Consider the following 14,060-nt stretch of genomic DNA (forward strand, 5'->3'; position numbering starts at 1 on the left):
GGGGGCAGCGGCTGCGGGGTCAGCCCTGCGACAGCCGGCCACAAGCCCGGCCGGGGGCTCACGAACGGCCACCCTGGGTCGGGGTCTGCCGACCCGCGCTGCTCACACCGGCCGTGCAGTGGTGGTGCCCTGCTTGAGCCCTGACTGCTCCGAGTCAGCTCCCACCCCAAAACAATGCAGCTCTCCGTCTCTAGTATTCCCTCAAGCGTTGTGTCCGTCCACAGCCTATTGCAGAGACATCACCATATCCTAAAAGGTGTTTCTGTCACAATCCTGTTAAAAGTCTCATTGCTATCTCTCCTGTGTGTTACAGCCAGCTAGACCCATATAGGAAATCCCATTAATTCACCGCATTAATGTGTATAAATATCTACAGTGGAGGTCCCCAAGATGCAACAAGGCTTTTCTCAGTAGAGCCAACCACTAGGATGAAGAGGCAGAAGCTGATGTACAGAAAGTTCCACCTGGACATGGGGAAGAACTTCTTTACTGTGCAGGTAAACTGCACTCTGTACAGACTGCCAACTAGAAAAGGCTGCCCAGAGAGGTTGTGCAGTTTTCCTCACTGGAGATACTCAAGAACCACCTGAACGCAATCCTGCAGAATGCACTATGTGGGGACCCTGCTAAAACAAGGACGATGGACCAGATAACCCACTGTGGTCCCTTTCAACCTAACTCATTCTGTGACTCTGTGAATTACACTCGGGGCTGTCCCACTCTGACCCAGCAGGCTAAAAACTAGGAGTCTCCTGTTGACTAGGATTCTGAGGGATGCAGACCAAGGCAGTAGTTAATTATAACATTAAAGGGACTGTGCAGTAAAGTACACCAAATAAAAATACTACAAAATGCGTGTGTGAGGAGGAGCGGGTGCTGCCTTGTGTTCCATACACCTGCAGCCAGTGTGGTAGACAGAGCATTTCGATGTGTCAATCTGAAAAGCATGACTGAAACAGCCCCCCCGGGGCCCCTATCCCAGTTATCTGAAAGTCACCCTATATTTCATCATCTCATCTTTTTGTGTGTGGTTTCATATCTGAATCCTTCCAAATGGTAGCACTGCTATAAGGCTTGAGGTAGAGGACAGCACATATACTAGGAGGAAATGGCATTTTCTGAGAAAATCTTTTTTTTACTTCTGGAAACTGTAATATGGAAATTGAGATAGCAGAGGGGGTGTTTTAAGACTTGCTGCTTTTGCAGGGCTGAGTTTACCATTGCACCTGCAATGACTCCTTGCATTCCTTCAACAGGTCAAAACCTGTGCCATAGTCCCACGCCTTCATTTCAGGAAGTCACTCATCATCCTCCATCCTCTCAAGATTCTCTGTGTCCTCCTTCTCCCACACTATCCCCTTCTTCTGCAACTATGCCAACAGCTCTAGTCACAACTTTCCTCCCTCTGCTACTACCTGCTCTGTCAAGAAGAGTTTCCTGCCTTTTTCCCCATACTATTCACATTATCTCACCACAGATCCCCATTATGGTGCTCTTGATCATTACCGAGGGCCAAGAACCATTTCTTTCCCTCCCACTGCCATAGCAGAGCTCTGTCCTATTCTGTCATTTCTCCCTGCCTCGCTCAAGTCCTGCGTGAACAGCTTAGCATCAGCTCCCTTCCTCTTCTGCCTCTCTTTTGACTTCTGTTTGGGCTAGGTGGTCTTTGGGTGTGTCTGCTACTCCTAGTCCAAGTTCCCCAGTCCCCCTCCAGCTAGGATTTGTGTCCATACAGTGCTCAGACTGCTCTTTACTGAGACACAAGGCAGGAGCATCGTTGTGCTGGGAGGCAGACGGGTGGTATCTCCAAGTTGTTTGATCTGTAGCCAAATGCAGAGGTGGTAAAAAGCTGTGGTTGGACTCGACGTGTGCCAGGCATCCGATGTGTGTTCCCTACTTATTTTTCCTTTTGGTTTTCAGGATCCTCTCCTCAAATGAATATCTGAAGTACTGCCTGCTTTTTACAGACAATTAAAAGGTATGATGTAACTAACTTGTTCCACTACTTGCAAGAATGTAAATGCAAAAATTACCATCCAACACAAAAAGAGCCCTAGGGAGGCAGGGCAAAGGATCAGTGTGGCAGAAATGCATAGAGTTCAATGTACTGTGATCCATCATAATATTCAGCATTCAGAGAACAAAGACACATCCCAAACCCTTTCAAAGCTAAATAGAAGACAGAGGAGAGCAGATGGAGACACGGGAAAAAAAGAGTAAACCAGTCACCAAGTAGCTTATTTTTACATTACATTCAATGTATTTTATCCTTCTCACAATTTTTTCAATATGCCACAGGTTTTGCGCATGACTGAATTGTTAATATTTGTCTAAGAAGATCTATAAATTTTGACAGATGGGTAGCGGGCAGTTGGGGCTTCTCGCATCCAGGAAGGTGTAGGAGGTGACTTTGGTTTTTGGCAGTTGGGACACTGAAAGTCTCACTATTTGGGAAGGAATTCTCTTCTACATCCTGGCTGAAGGACTGTTCCTTCCATTTGCAACTAGCAATAAACAGGCATCCCAGGAATCCTATGTAACATGCAGCTATCCTAACATGTTTTCCTCCCTGGGCAGGGTTGGGTGTTTGGCTTGGGTTTTTTTTTAAAAAAAACCCTTCTTAGCCAGGAAAATCTTTGTTTATGCACTTGCACACAAGTACAAGAATGACTGAGGGAACAGGGATGGTTTAGCCTGCAGAAATGGCTCAGAGGTAACCCTCTCACTCTACAACCACCTGAAAGGATGGGGCAGCTGGGTGGGGGTCAACCTCTTCTCTAAGGTAACAAGTGACAGGACAGGAGGACACAACCTCAGGCAGTTTAGGTTGGACTTCAGGAGGAATTTCTTCAAAGAAAGCGGTGATTAGACATTGAAATGAACTGCCCAGGGAGGTGGTGCAGCCTATGGCTCTGGAAATGTTTAAGGAAAGACTGGATGTGGCGCTCAAAGGTTCAACTCATGTTCTCAGAGGTATTTTGCCATCTCACAGATTCTGTGATTCTGTACATACATATGTAAAAATTTACTGTCTCCTCACGTTGTGTATTTTGAATAATTTATTGGCATGCTCTATGTAAATGACATACCTATGCGTGTAATGATGCACCTTGCACAATCAAGCCAAAACTGGTGGTTTAAAATTCAGTGCTTCAATTAGACGTTTAGGATCCTAACTACAAGAAAGCCAGTGTACCCGATATCTCCACCAGAGCCAACCGCACATGCCGGAACTCCCAAGTTTCAAAGGCTGGACAATCGTCGAGAGACGTGTTTGCTGGCCTAGCCTCGGACACACAGGAAGGCACACACTGTCTCCAGCCGCCGCCCCCCGTCTCTGCAGTGGGAATCCTCATGTGACAGGCGCTTACCTCCCGGTACAAACCTCCGCCCGGCTCCCTCACCCTGAGCCGAGCGGGCATTCTCCAGCAGCCGCCCCCCATGCCGCCCTCACACCAGGCAGCCCCACCGCCGCTGCCGCGCCCCTCATCCGCCCCAGCGGGGACACCCCCGGCTAGCCCGGTCCCGCTCCCGTCGGGCTCTCGGGCCACCTTAAGAGCGCGCAGAGCCCCCGCACGCAGCGGCCGGGCGGCTCCTCCCCGCCCCGTGTCGCATCCAGCCAGGGAACGTGTGGCGGGCGGCGGGGCCGCGCGGGGCCGGGAGAGGCCGGAGCCCCTCACGGTGGCGGCGGGGCGGGCGGGGCGGCTGCCCCGCCGCACGAACGCGGCCGGCGGCGGCCGCGGCGACTCCGCCGGGGCGGGGGCGGCCGGCCCGGCCCTGCCCGGCTGCCCGCGGCCCGCCAGCGCCGCACTGCGCGGCGCCCATTGGCGGGGCGGGGGCGGGGCCAGCGGTCTCATTGGGTCAGGCACCCATCCATCAAGGAGGAGATGGCGACGGAGGCGAACGTGCCCTCCCGATTGGCCGTGCGGCCCGAGAGGAGGCGGGGCCAGGCGGGCAGGGGAGGAGCCGCTGCCATTGGTCAGCGCCGCGCGCGTCAGTCACATGAGTCACAAAGGGCCGCGCGGGCGGCCGCGGGCCGCTGGTGGCGGCGTGCGCGCGGGGGCCACTTCCTGCGCGGGGCCCGGCGGCTTCCGGCTGGCCCGCCCCGCGGCCTCGGGCGGTGGCGCCCCCTCCCGCCTCCCCTCGGCGCATGCGCCCTGCGTGCCGCCATGGCGCGGGGGGGCCGTCTCTCGTGGCCGGGGCACGTGGGGAGCGGTGCCCGCAAAATGGCAGTGGGGGGCCACGGTGTGCGTGAGGGCAACCCGCGGGGCCACGGTGTGCGTGAGGGCCGCAACCCGCGGGGCCACGGTGTGCGTGAGGGCAACCCGCGGGGCCACGGTGTGCGTGAGGGCGGCAACCCCCGGGGCCACGGTGTGCGTGAGGGCAACCCCCGGGGCCACGGTGTGCGTGAGGGCCGCGCCCCGCGCGCTGCCTCAGCCCTGTGCTCCCCTCTGGCTGCGGCTGGAGACACGGAGTCAGTGATGTTGGGAAAGACCTCCTAGTCCATCCTGGGACGGAACACCACTGTGGCGATGGACTGTGGCACTGAGTGCCACGTCCAGTGTTCTTTAAACACCTCCAGGGATGGTGAGTCCACCACCTCCAAGGGCAGCCCATTGCCATGTCTAAACATCCTTTTGGTGAAGTAATGCCTCCAACCTAAATTCACCCAATCTAAACTTAGCCTGGCATATCTTGAGACTATCTCCTTTCAGCCTGGAAGACTTTAAATTTAATTAAGTTACTCGCACAGCGGTTAGGACAGAATTCTCAGGGTGAAGAGGACTTCACCCTGCACCCTTCCCACACTGCACTCGGGCTCCCAGCAGTGGGGTGTGTTTTGTCTTTCAGACATTCCCTGCCTGAGGAATGCCAGCCAAACCCAAACCAGTCGTGCTCCAGAGGTTTAGTCACTGGGAAAGGCAGTGGAATATTTTAGATGGACAGAAGCCCCTCTGTCTCTCACAACCCACAAAAATGGTTTCCACATGGACTACCCCATCTTCCAGGTCCACATCTGCTTTCAAATAGGACCTGAGACAGTACAGGCTCTCCCTGAAGTCCTCAGAAGTCCAAGACAGGGCCACTGACTGTACTTCAAATACAAGGAGGCTTTGTTGAAACAAGGAAAGTCGCTGTGTTCATTCCTTAGGGACTGAAGGTTGGGTCTTTGTTTCCTCCAAGACTTGGTGCAGGCTCCATGCCATGCCACATAGCTGTGATAGTCACTTTTCAGGCTGCAGCTGCACTTTAATGTGCTTTGAAGCAGGTAGTGCTGTGAATTGCAGTACTAAGAAAGCCTGGTTTTGGTCTCGTAATTGGATTCTTTGATGAGTGACAAGGCACAAGTTCTAACTGAAGCTTTTCCCCTAATTGGTGCATTTGTAATGTCTCTTTTCATTCTGGTTCTCTTAAGCCTTTTAAATCTTTAGTTTGTGCTGTGACCTTTCTCTCTGCAAGGACAAAAATAAAGTCTGTCTCCTGTATTTGGTCTCTTATTTTCATGAACCCTACATGAGTTCTTGTTTTTTTAGATCTCTGCAAGGACCTTCATTCTTTTCATGGCTTTTTAGCAGAGGTTTAAACCTGGCTCTCCCGTTTTTCCTTTGATCTTTCAGACAAGCACAGTGGCTGTAAGTAGGCATGGGAACAGAGTGGGGCTCATTCCCAGGATCATGAGCAGAGGGAGACTGCTCTTTCTGTGTCCGGAGGTCAAATGCCCTGTTTGAAAGAGAGATGTGCCAATGTATCCTAGGCAAATGCTCTTTTTATTCAGCTTTGGATAATTGGAGGTATTTGGTTTTTTAATGCCTTTTTTTTTTCCCCTTGAAGCTTATCCTCTTTGTGTGAATGACTGACCAAATATTCACAGAGACAAAAATAGGTGGATTACAAACCCCAGTCATTAGGACATTCAGGCAGTACATGGGAGATACCAGGGAGATACAAAATGACAAATACTTGCTGCACAAAGCCTAACTGTGTGTTCAGATTTTGGCATTTCTGACAGAGTAGTGCAGTGAGGCAGGAGTCAGGATACAGATCTAACACAAACTGGGGAAAATATTTAAACCATTATGTTCTTGGTCTGCCCCAGCCCTTCCTATGGGTTCCCTGTGGCCGAGTTGTGCTGTGAATGGGCCTCTGGGAACAATGTTGTCTGGAAAGGTTGGTGGAGGAAGATCATAACCAGGAGTCTTGTTCTAGAGCTTCTGTTCAAACTGAAAAACCTGGAGGGTGAAGTCAGAGCCGTCAGAGTCTGCATGAGCCTACACAATTCTAAGTAGAACTTAAATGAAAAACTCCTGTGTGATCTCAGTGTTTGTAAGGATAGAGAGCAGGGGACCCCTGGGGTGGGGGGGACTCCTGGCCATCGTGGTCTGTCAGACCAGGGTGTCAAGGTCTTCACAAGTTTTTCTGGTGGCTTAGGGTCTGCTGTATTCTATGCTAGAAGATTTGGGGGAGACAGAGGTGCTTTTTTAGGAAGAGAAAGGAGTGTCAGTAAATTTGTTTTGCATACATTTTCAAGTCATGCTGTTTTTCCTTCAGTGTAGAACATTTAAAGAGTTTTCCATGAAAAAAAATATTTCCATGATAATTGCACTTTCCTGACTCAAAAGATTTGCATAATGTTACTATGATAAGGATTGTGAAGTACTCACAAGGGGAACATTTCCATCATTGGCCAGACAGACAAATTGATATCGCAGGTCAGATTGTAGGGCCCCAAAGCTCACAGAGGTACTGTCACATACCGTATTACCACAGGCTCAATGAATACAAAGTACAGCAAAGTTATAAAGTGATTCTTCTCTGAAATGCCTATATGGAAAGGTACCTTCTTACATAGAAGTTAAGATGCTTAGGTGCATTTTGGCTCTTTTGACTTGATGGGCTGAGGTAATTTTTACTGGTTTTCTTCCTTGTTAGGCCTCCAGAATAAAAATAGCTCTGAAAGAGGAAGTTGGATACTGCTCTTTCCTTTTGAGTTGCGTTGACAAAATTGTATTCTAAGTTTTGGATGCTTATAGTGAACAAACCAAAAGATATATATTGGTAGCTGTCCTTAAAGGAAAACCCTGTTTTGTGCATCAAAGCTTGGGTCCTCATATTGGGCATTGGTGCCCAATAGGAAAGGAAAGCTGTGGACACATTCCCAGGACTGGCAGCTAGGAAAGCTCTGGCTGCCTGTGTGGACAGAAGTTGCTTGAAACAGTAAATGAAGAGCCACCTGAAGTCACTTTTCAAAGAGCCAGTACACTTCACAGGCACTGAAGCACAGTGAGTCTGATTAACAGCCTATCTGCCACTTCAAAAGCAGATGGTGTGAAAATGCAGACAGGATATAAAGTTTGATCGCAATAACTCAAACTAATGAGCAGTTCATGCCATTGCATTCTGACTGAGAAGCAGACATCAGAGTTAATAGTAAAAGATTAAAATCCTTAGAAGTGCTGGCGGATACCTATGATATCAGCAATAATAATAGTCTTGGATGACAAGCATTCCTGTGGATCAAAAGGAAAATAGGATACCTGTGTGACTTAACTTATAATTTCAGAGTCATGCAAGAGGTTCTTCAAAATTTACAGTAGGGAGAAGCTTGAATTTGCAGCATTTAATAATTAGGAGGGAAGACAGAACAGGGAGTTGCAGAGCAAACAATGAAATGAATGAAAAGGATAAATGAGAATCTTCCTGGGTGTGGAGAACTGGGAAGCCTGTGAAACAATGAGTGGATGTGTTGGATCAAGGGTGGTTAAAGAGAACAATCGAGAAGAACCTTGTTTTTTTTCACATACACTTTCAGTTTTGAGATTTTTGTATTCCTGTTCTGCATGCACTCTGTTTTTTACAACGAAACCGCTTTCAAAGACTGAGAGTTGATAATGAGAAATGTTGGACCAAACTGATAATTTTAAAATATAATATGATATACCTCCAATAATTCCAGAGAATTTCAAGTGAGTAGTAGTGGGGCTTCTTTGGTTAGGAAAATATATGGTCTGTCATGGAAAGCTGCCATGGTACCAGAGCTTCAGGGAACACAACATAGACTGTACCCATGATTTTGTAAGATGCTAGGGATGAATCAGGGAAGTAGAATAGTGAAGCTTTTATCTTTTTCTTGAAAGCTGGTTGGAATGGTAATTAAAAATATGTCAAAACACCTGGAAGATCCTGATAACTGAGATTAATTCTTTAAGCAAAGAGTATTTCATAAATCCTCTGTTCAGTTTTCGTGATGCGTCAACAAAGAACTTAATAAAAGAGAAACATTTAATCTGATAAGTTTAGATTTTTTAAAAGGCCTTTGAGACTGCTCCACAAAGGCACAATCTTGATAGGGAAAAGGGATTACTAATGGAGGTCACTGTGGGGCCTTATCTTGTTTCATATTTGAATTCATGGCCTTGGCATAAATAAAAAGAGCATTTGGATGAAATTTGCTGATGGCACAAGGACAGAATGATCAGGATGTTATAAATGAATACTGAAAGGTGGATGAAATGAAATCTTGGATGAGATTTGAGTATGCAAAATTTACTACCATGGATATAAAGACTAATAACTTTTGTTCCTGGGAGCTCACCAACTGGAAATGAGAGAGAAGGAGAAAAAAGGATCTTTGAGTATTAGGTAGTCACACATAATGAACTGCTAAAAGGTAAATGGTATACAGAAAAGTATCAAGAGAATATTTTATGAAAAAACTCTCACAGAGTATATTGTGAATAATTCTGATCATTTGTTCTCAATAAAGATTCATGCAAATTAAAACAGGTGTTTTCATTGAGGATCTTCTGGAGAATGAAGATCCTATTCCTAGAACTTTGGCTTAAAAAACCTTGCCTAGTAAAATTAAAGTTGGGAAAGGATCTGATGGTTTTCCAGAGACACACTTGATGGTAACCAACAGATAGAGAAAGGAGCTTTCAATCAGGAGGATGCTACAAATTTAAGAACTAATACATCCCAAAGTGAGGGTGAACAGTAAGAAAAAAATTTCCAGTGTTAATTAAGGACTTTCTGCATTGTCTTTCCCTAAAATGACCTGTAAAGGGAAGGTGACTGTACAACACAACAGTATTTGAAATTCAGTCTCAACAGTACAATTGCAAGGGCCGATGTTACCCTTATGGGGTTGAAATTAACTCTGTAATAATTATAGGCATGAGATTTCATCACCATTAAGGACAATGTTTTATGAATTCTCTGGAGACAACACAGAAGTCTGCCCTCAAATAGGAGACTTCAGGAAATGGTGACATGAGAAACTAAGGCATGCAAAAACTTTGAGAAATTGGAAAAACTGAGATTGCTGTTTTGGAAAGGAGAGATATAAAAATGGACAGCTAGTTTATAAAATAATTGCTAGAGTAGGAAAAGTAGATTTAGCTTCTGTTCTGCCTGTATCATATACATGAGAACAAAAGAACCATTCAATGAAACTGGGAAGTGAAAATTTGGGATCACTTTTCCATATCATGAGATTGCACTGGAGAATGCATCACTGAAGGAAGTGGTTGAGCCAAATGCTTCACTAGCTTTCAGAAAGGACTGGAAATTTATACAGCTTTCATCAGTGTCTAGTGCTGTCATCAGTGACAATAGAATTGGGGCAGGAGTATTTGTTAGGGTTGTGTCCCCACAAGCTGCTGAGAGGTTCTGAGGGGGAACATTCTGGCTACAGATGCCAAATTATTTGTTAGGTTACTGATGCCCAGGAGAGATGACAGCAAAAAAATGTCCCAAGGATGTGTGAGTCACACTGAAACATAACTGAATATAAAATGAAGATACAGAGCTCAAGAAGGGGACTGACTAATGTTTCCTTTCATGGACAATCATTTGCTGTCCTGCTCTTTCACTCAGCCTGAGGTGGAAACAGGAAAAGGAAACAACCATTTAACTCTAACTTAATTCAGTTTCTTGTCTGAAAGCACAACATATTCCTTCAAGTGGTGTTTACCATTGGCCAGACAATATCCTAATTATTTGCAGGGTTTTTTGACAGCATTGCTAATTATGTTTGAAAGTTGCTGGTTTATAGGAATATCCAGGATCAGATGCCTTTCTGTCCAAGGAATGAGGATCTGGGACAACTGTGTTCCTGTGCATAATCAGAAGATTTCGGTCTCAAGTATTTGAAGAAACACAGGATTAATAGAAGGCAGGGGGAGTTATTTATAAAGGTTTTTGTTAGGTTTTCAGTGCATTTCTGAATGGCTGCTGTCCCAAAAATACTGTCCCCTTCTTAAGGAGTCTGCATCAGGAAAAGAGATTACTTGATACCCAGTAAAAAATTGATAAGAAGAATTTGCAGAGTCCCTAAACACCAGTAGGCTTGATCCGGTCTATGAGCTTTGAAATCTTAATGTGAATCATTCTTAGTCCTTCTTAAAAATTGGTATGAGCCAATAGTTCTGCTCTGGGTTGCTTAAAATGACATTGCTGGGGTTGTGGCATGCAGTCCGGGATGATGCAAAATATTCAGAGGTAAATTAGTCTGCAGCTTCTGGAAAAGTGACTCTCAAGATGAGTAGCCATATACCCAAAATGACCAGTTCTGGCCTGGAAGACTTGTTTACTATTTGTATCCTATTGGATTTAGAACAACTATGCTTTCCTGACTCCAGTTTTCTGCTGATTTTTGCAATATGCAAGCCAATAGGTCAGGCATGCAATGCAAGAGGTATTTCCCAGTATTTCCTCTTCAGTAGGCAGCATAAGATTTAAGGAAGCTCTCCTTTCCAGCTGTGAAAGAATGTGGATATCTGTAGATGAAGCTCGGAACAAGGATCCCTATGTTAAGCATTCAGAGTAACCTGGATTTGTTTCAAATCAGCATTGGCTTTGGTTCTTCCAGGGAGACTTAATGTCTGGGATCATATCAATGGGAATTGTGGGGAAGAGCACAAATGTGGTAGAGCAATATACTTGATGTATTAACCAGTGTTTCCAGTAACTTGGATCCTCAAAACCAGCAACAAGCTCTAGTTTTCTAAGGGAAAAAAAAAATAAACTTGACTCTGTCATCATAGTGAATCAAACATTGCATGTGGAGACACGTTAGTGAAAGATGACTTTGAAACTAAACTGCGTTAGGCTCTTGACTCAAATTATTTTGGTACCATGCAGAGAGCCTAAAGTAATTGGGCCACATGAAAAGTGAACAAAGTGTTGAGAAATTTATTCAGTGTCCACTCAGAGAGTAAGGCTCACTCTGGCAGTAGATTAAACTCCTTTGGTTTTGAGGCTACTGGGCACGGAGCAGCCATAGTGTTAAATTCTTACCTTTTCTAAGTCTGGCTGCAGGCAGACTTCATTCTGGAACATTCCTTACCATGTACTGACTTCTAAACTGTGTACAGAACTATAAGGACAATATCTATTGGGCTGCTAACTAACTTTAATCATCAAATTTTAGTGGGGAACACTCCCAGTCACCATTTCATTTACTAGTACTGTTGTGTAACCAACTAATCTCTTTCACAAAATCACATACAGTGACTGAAGATCTATTCCTGGTCTAAATTGTAAAAAACCATTCACATTATCGATAAAATCCCGTGTCTATGAAGTTCGTAGAGGCTCCCGTGTCTCTCAGACCCACGTGATTCATTGCCACCATACAGTGGTGGGATGAGGTTCCATTTTGGAGCAGGTCGGTTGGGCTGCCTGGATTTGTGGTGTGACTCTCTAGTGCCTGCCTCTGCTCGGTGGCCTGAGGTAAGAGTTCGGAATGCACTGAACATGAAGATGAAACATGAAGTTGTAGAGAACTGCATGAGAAAATCACCGCAAGTTACGAGTCCTTCAAACACTCAGCCTTCCTGTCTTGAAAGTGGATGTCAGAACTGATGTAGAGAATTAAAAAAAAAATAAAAATGAACAAAAGTGAAGGATGTTTACAGTCGTACCAGGGCTTTTCCAATCACCTCCTGTTGGAAGTGGGGTGGCTCCATTGCATAACTCCTTTTTGGGACCACACTGGATCACAGTACGGCCAGATATCCAGTCCTTCTGCTTTTGGCTTAATGTTGTGAGTGCTGCTTCTGCTCACTGCTCTCTCCTGGGATCTAAATAAAGGATTAAAAGCAATGCCTCACCTTCTGCGGGGGAGGGCTTGTTTGGTCCCTCATTCACATCCTGTGTCTGGCATGCAAGAGCACACATGTGAGACTGGTCCAAAACCATCCAGTGAGAAAGATGAACAGCACCAAAACAACATCAGTGGCCATTGTAAGTTTTGTGTGGCAAGGGAAGGTTCAGCTCTGAGATGGGGCTAGTGAAAGAGCTACTGCACTTCCTCGGATTATTTCACATGGAGCAGAAGCTGATGCTGGAGCACCAACATGGAGCTGGAGTGTGGCTGGCTGCTCCTGGGATTTCATCAGCTAAGTTACTTGGGAGTGACAAGATGTCATGAGTCACCCCTGCCTGTGGGAACAACAGAGTGGGAAACTCTCTGTGGGCTCTCTGCCTGACTGGTAAAGGCGGTTTGTTGGAGTTTAGGCAACATGATCATGAAGGAGGTTGGGTGGTTCCAGCATGCAGATGTGGCTGGGCTGGAGCAGGGAACAGGGAAAAGAGCAAGACTGGCATGAGGGAAGGCACAAAGGCAGGGCTAGGCGTAAGTGGGAGCAAAAACCAAAGCAGGACTACAATCTAATACCATTAGGATGTCCTGCTTCTGCATTGTCCATGCATTCCAGTGGTTTGGTGCCCTCCTTAAACAGGAAGGGAATTATTCTCTACCAGAGAGCAGTGAATTGACAAGAGGGTGAATCTGTGGATGCCTTCAGAAATGCTGGTGCTGCAGTGTAAGCCAGGCTCCAGCAGAAGCTGTAATAATGTCCACAAAAGGAACATGTCACAGCAAACTATCTGCCTTTCATGAGGCCTCTGCCCTTAAGCCAGAGATGGGATGGGGCCCTGGGCTAGACAGAGAGGGAGTCTGAGGCTGCTTTCTGGTTCATATGTTCTTCAATAAGCAGAGGTGCAATCCTTTAGGGAGATTTCTGCAATAACCAGATGGGGTTGATAATTGTAAATTCATTAACTGACCAACTGTGGATGATTCATTCAACAATTCTCAGAGGCAGAAGGAAGATTTCTCATTTAGGGTGAGCTAAACTTCAGGATTTATGGGATAATAGGAGAAAATCTTGATTACAGCACATGCAGTAGTCAAGAAAATTGCAGATGTTTAATTAAAAACTGTGGAAAACACTTGCAATGGTAGGTATAATCTGGAATCTAGATATCAAATCAAGTCTAATAATGTTAGCATTCTCTCTGTTCTCTCTTAAAGTGAGGAAATTTTGATGCAGCCCGAGTAAAGACCCTTGGAATAAACAGAATCACAGCCTCATTTAGGTTGGAAAGGATCTCCAAAACCATCTGGTCCAACCTTTGACCGATAGCCACCTTGTCAACTGGACCATGGCACTAAGTGCCAGGTCCAGCCGTTCCTTGAATACCTTCAGGGATGGTGACTCCCTGGGCACCTCCCTCCAATCCAGCGAAGAGAGCAAGCCTCTCTCAGAGAACAGTGGGGCGTGGATCTTGGTAATTTGTCTGTACTTCCAAGTACTCTTCAGTTGCCAGCAGATGGCAACAGAAATCCGTTTCAGCGCGGCAGCATCCTGCAGAGGCTGCTGCTCAGTTCCAGCTGCTTTCCAAAAAGGATGCAAGCTGACGCGGTTTTGTCGTCACTAGGCGCGTACGCGATGGCTTTCGATGAAGTCGGACCCTTGGGGACACCGAGGGGGCGGTGACTGGCCAGCTGAGCTCTGCTGGCCGGTGGCGGGCTGGTGGTCGGAGCCTCACGGCTGTGGGCAGCCCCTGCTCACGGTTCAAGAGGAGCGAGGATGTGCCAGCCCACACTGCAGTCAGCCTCTGGTGGCTGTGCAGATGTGATCTCGGTGACCCAGAAACAGAAATAGCTGGGGGTGAATTCAGGGCAGGCATTGAGAGAGATGATCAGGCTTTGAGAGAGCCCCCAGAAGCATCACAGCGGGAAGCAGTGCAGTCCAGTTTTGGGGGGACGGCGG

This window comes from Lonchura striata, chromosome 1 (genome assembly GCF_050655825.1).
Source record: "Lonchura striata isolate lonStrDom1 chromosome 1, ASM5065582v1, whole genome shotgun sequence".
Taxonomy (NCBI): Eukaryota; Metazoa; Chordata; class Aves; order Passeriformes; family Estrildidae; genus Lonchura; species Lonchura striata.